The following is a 5,896-nucleotide window of genomic DNA, read 5'->3' on the forward strand; positions in this document are numbered from 1 at the left end:
TTTGGATCAGTTCTAAATTACACACACGATAAGGCGCCTGCATACCCTTGTCATTAATATTTATGAAATAAATACTGAAAAATTAACAACAATGAAAGGAAAGCCTAATAAATCACCCATCATGCCTGAAACACATTAGCAGTTCTTGCATAATCCTACGGACAGACAAACAATAAACAAGCTGTCTTTTACTAGCGTTTGTTTACAAGTTAGAATACATAAAGATTGGGAATGATCTGCAAAATTCCAAAAAAGTGCAGTTCCCCTTTAACACGAGTACAGTCTCAAATAACACTAGAAAAAGAGGCTAGATTTGTTTCTCGTCATTTTTTTCCCCGCATGTACTTATTTTTCAAAAACACATACAACTTTAGTAACTGTGTGTGGACAGAGTGGAATTTCACAGGAATATTTGCACTAATTTGCCAAATTTCTCATAGAGATGGGATTTCTTAACATGACTCTCGCCAGATCGTTGTAGTTCGCTGAGCTCCACACAAGAATCTGGGACTTCTCAATAGGAGATGTATTTCAGAAGGCGGAGCCTTTTAAAAAAATCATTGTATGTGATTGGATAAACCACTTGTCCGTTATCTTGAATGACGTGCTACTTCAACCACTCATATCAAAATCAACCCGTGATGCTGATGAGAGCGAGGCCGGGAAATCCAAAACAGAACAGCCGACATATTGAAAAACAACAGAGCGAAAAGTTTCTTTTAAATAAATAATATTCAATAGAGTCGACAAAACCGTTGCAATAGCAGAATCAATGTCAGCACAGGACACCTCGTTGTTTGAATCAAACAGTGGCTTCGGCGCTACGCCACATCTATGAAATCCCGCCCTGCAATCCTGATTGGTTCATAATTTTTTGCAATGTTGAAGGAGTTTGCATTGCCCTCAATCCCAGATCCTTGTGTGGAGCTCAGCAAACTACAAGGATCTGGCGAGAGTCAGATTAGGGATTTATTGCTCTTTGAAAGGAGCCGGATCTTGGGTAGCCATTCCTTTAAAGGGGAACATTATCACAATTTCAAAAGGGTTAAAAATAATAAAAATCAGTTCCCAGTGGCTTGTTTTATTTTTCGAAGTTTTTTTCAAAATTTTACACCTCCCGGAATATCCCTAAAAAAAGCTTTAAAGTTCTTGATTTTCGCTATTTGCGATGCGTCTGTCCATTTCCCTGTGACGTCATACAGTGCTGCCAATACAAACAACATGGCGGTTACTACAGCAAGATATGGCGACATTAGCTCGGATTCAGACTCGGCTTTCAGCGGTTTAAGCGATTCAACAGATTACGCATGTATTGAAACAGATGCTCAGAGTATGGAGGCAGATAGCGAAAACGAAATTGAAGAGGAAATTGAAGATATTGAGCGAATAGCTATTGACGCTATTCGGCCATAGCATGGGTGTACCCAATGAAGTGGCCCATAGCATGGCTGCCTTATTAGCATCGCCGGTAAAATGTGCGGACCAAACGATCAGGACTTTCCCATCTTGTGACACTGGAGAAACTTAAATCCGTCGATTGGTGTTTGTTTCGCATTAAAAGTGGGTATCTAGTTTCAAATGTACATACAGCTAGCGTAAATAGCATGTTAGCATCGATTAGCATAGCATGTTAGAATCGATTAGCTGGCAGTCATGCCGCGACCAAATATGTCTGATTAGCACATAAGTCAACAACATCAACAAAACTCACCTTTGTGATTTCGTTGACTTAATCGTTGCAAATGCATCTGCAGGTTATCCATACATCTCTGTGCCATGTCTGTCTTAGCATCGCCGGTAAAATGTGCAGACACTCTGGCAAATTCAATGGGGGTCTGGCGGCAGATTTCTTGCCAGTGCTGCAACTTGAATCCCTCCCTGTTAGTGTTGTTACACCCTCCGACAACACACCGACGAGGCATGATGTCTCCAAGGTTCCAAAAAATAGTCGAAAAAACGGAAAATAACAGAGCTGAGACCCAATGTTTACAATGGGTTGAAAATGAAAATGGCGGCTGTATTACCTCGGCGACGTAACATTCTGACGTCATCCCCTCCAGAGCGATAAACAGAAAGGCGTTTAATTCGCCAAAATTCACCCATTTAGAGTTCGGAAATCGGTTAAAAAAATACATGGTCTTTTTTCTGCAACATCAAGGTATATATTGACGCTTGCATAGGTTTGGTGATAATGTTCCCCTTTAAAGCAGCCATTTTAATTTTTTTGCAACAAAATAATCACTGGCAGCCGTTATAAGATGAAGATGAAAATCCGAATAATTACGGTATTCGTAAGAAAAAGTCGGAAATATTGGCAATAATTGTATTTATGTTTTGTTTTAACAGCATATATTCCTTAAGGTGATCACATTTCCGCCTGCTTTAACAGTGATATCACTATTTTGAATTTTCTCTAGCCTAAAGAGCTTGGTGCATCCATCCATTTTCTACCGTTTGTCCCATTTGAGGTAGCGGGGGGTGCTGGAGCCTATCTCAGCTGCATTCACCCTGAACAAGTCACCACCTCATCACAGTGCCAACACAGAAAGACAGACAACATTCACACTCACATTCACACACTAGGGCCAATTTAGTGTTGCCAATCAACCTATCCCCAGGTGCATGTCTTTGGAAGTGGGAGGAAGCCGGAGTACCCGAAAGGGAACCCACGCCGTCACGGGGAGAACATGCACACTCCACACAGAAAGACCACAAGCCCGGGGATCGAACTCAGGACCTTCGTATTGTGAGGAACATGCACTAACCCCTGGCGTACCGTGCTGCCGCCTAAATAACTATTTAGCTTTGTAATAATACAGATAAAAATACACAACACAGGTAAGAATCCAATGTACTGAATATGTGTTTAAAGGCCTACTGAAATGAGATTTTCTTATCCAAACGGGACTAGCAGGTCCATTCTATGTGTCATACTTGATCATTTCGCGATATTGCCATATTTTTGCTGAAAGGATTTAGTAGAGAACATCAACGATAAAGTTTGCAACTTTTGGTCGCTAATAGAAAAGCCCTGTGTGACGTCACGAGTTGCAGGGCTCCACACATATTCACATTGTTTTTAATGGGAGCCACCAGCAGTAAGAGCAATTCGGACCGAGAAAGCGACAATTTCCCCATTAATTTGAGCGAGGATGAAAGATTTGGGAATTAGGATATTGATAGTGAAGGACTAGAAAAAAAAAATAAAAAAAAAAAATATATATATATATATATATATATATATATATATATATATATTTTTTTTTTTTTTTTTTTTTTTTTTTTTAAAGCGACGGCTCCGGGCGGCGGCAGTGTGAGCGTTTCAGGTGTAATTAGACACATTTACTAGGATAATTCTGGAAGATCCCTTATTGTTTTAATAGTGTTTTAGTGAGATTTTAAAGATTGCTAAGATATACCTCGAGGTCGGATGGCTGCGGTGAACACAAAGTGTCTCAGAGAGAAGCCAAACTCACAGCTGCCTTTTAAACAGCTGCTGCAGGACGACGAATAATCCAATGATTTCTCCGGTAAGATATATATCACAATTTCCCCCTCCAAAAACATGCTGGTTGACGTAGAGAAAACATGTTCGCTTGACTGCTCTGTGTTAAAGCTTCACAACAAAGAAACACCGGCTGTGTCTCGGTGCTAAAGACAGCTGCAATACACCGCTTTCCACTAACATTATTCTTCTTTATAGTCTCCATTATTAAATGAACAAATTGCAAAAGATTCAGCAACACAGATGTCCGAAATACTGTTTAATTACGCCATGGTCAGAGACGACTTTAGCCGTGTTTGGTGCAGCGCTAATATTTCCTTACAGTCCGTGACGTCACGCGTACGCGTCATAATTCCGCGACGTTTTCAACAAGAAACCCGCGGGAAATTTAAAATTGCAATTTAGTAAACTAAAAAGGCCGTATTGGCATGTGTTGCAATGTTAATATTTCATCATTGATATATAAACTATCAGACTGCGTGGTCGGTAGTAGTGGGTTTCAGTAGGCCTTTAACAAAAAAGGAAATACAGTTTGGATAAATATTAGGACATAATGTGTGGCGGTATAGCTCAGTTGGTAGAGTGGCCGTGCCAGCAACTTGAGGGTTCCCGGTTCGATCCCCACTTCCGCCATCTTAGTTACTGCCGTTGTGTCCTTGGGCAAGACACTTTACCCACCTGCTCCCAGTGCCACCCACACTGGTTTAAATGGAACTTAGATATTGGGTTTCACTATGTAAAGCGCTTTGAGTCACTAGAGAGAAGCGCTATATAAATATAATTCACTTCACTTCACTTAATATAAATGTAAAAATACAAAACTATAGTGTGCTGGACTGGAAGTCACCTTTTTGCCCCAAAGCCTCCTTATGGCTTAAAGACCTTATGATGTATTTAGATCTGGAGAAAATAAAGTTTAATCTTAGGGGGGCACTTGGGAAGTTTTATTCTGTTTGGGGCTGTATGGTTGACTACATAGTTCAATTAAAGACTCTACATGATAAGTTCACCTTTCATAAACCAGTTTCTTTTTTTTAATTATTATTTATATTTATTCCGGGTGTATAGTTACTATCTGCCTATGTTGAGAAGAATGTGATGTACTAATTATTTTCCATCTGTCACTGTACCTTTAATTTATGTAGGACCTGGGTGTATAGGGTACGTGTTGGGTTGCTGTTCTTGGAAGTGGGTGGGGAAAAAAAGGGGAAAAAGTGTTTTACTGTTTTATTGTACATTGTAATACCTGTCAAATTCAATAAAAACATTTATCAAAAAAAAAAACTATAGTGTGTGTATGCTTGACCTACATCAGAACAATAAGCCTTTTTTTTTTTTAAGTAACTATCCATCCATCCATTTCCTACCGCTTGTCCCTTTCGGGCTTGCGGGGGGTGCTGGAACCTATCTCATTTGCATTCGGGCGGAAGGCGTGTAAACCCTGGACAAGTCGTTGTTGCGTATGTATGTATATGTACTTGTATATGAACAGAATGTGTATATGTATGTTTGTACAGTGAATGTATATGTACAGTATGTGTGTGTTTGTACCGTGAATGTGCGTGTAGATGGACAAACTTGGAATATGTAGGTATGTACTGTATTTGTTTATGTATGTGGGAGCGTAGGTACCAATGTACAGTATGTACGTTTGTATGTATGAATAACGGTGTGTGTGTGTGAGTATATGTGTGTTTGTATGTACAACATATTTGACTCCCAGTGTACGTGGGAGCCGGAGTGTGGACCCAGCCGCTTCAGAGAGCCCAACCCCAACAGCGGGTGTGGCGCCTGGGAACCAGGGACCATCGGCCCCACGCAGCCAGGCCGCCCAGCGATGGGAACCCCAGAGCCCGACCCACCGCGCCGCCCGGAAGAGCCAGCAGCAGGCCGCAGACAGACACGCCCGGTAGAGGACAGGGAACGAGAGAAGCCGCGGACGGCCAGACCCCAAGACAGCGAGAGACAACCCCCCACACGGGCAAAAAGACGGGACGCCCGCCCGGGGGAACCCAGAGACTCCCCGCAGCCGGACGGGAAGACCGCCCCCGCCCCACCAGCACCCGGACCCCCACGACCCCAATCGTATTTTTAAAATGTGCCGTGGGGCCGGTAAACGATTAGCAGCGGCCGCAAATGGCCCCCCGGGCCGCACTTTGGACACCCCTGTAAATTTGAGTTACTGTATTTCCTTGAATTGCCGCAGGGCATATAGCATGCACCTGCCTTAAATTACTGCCAGGTCAAACTCGCTCCCCAAAATAATTAGCACATGCTTAGTATTACCGCCTAGTAGAGATGCGCGGTTTGCGGTCTCATTCGTGGATAAACCACGGGTCGGGCAGGTGAAATGACGAAAAATAGATTTTAATTAGATTCGGGCGGGTGGCG

This window comes from Nerophis ophidion, linkage group LG03 (genome assembly GCF_033978795.1).
Source record: "Nerophis ophidion isolate RoL-2023_Sa linkage group LG03, RoL_Noph_v1.0, whole genome shotgun sequence".
Lineage (NCBI taxonomy): Eukaryota > Metazoa > Chordata > Actinopteri > Syngnathiformes > Syngnathidae > Nerophis > Nerophis ophidion.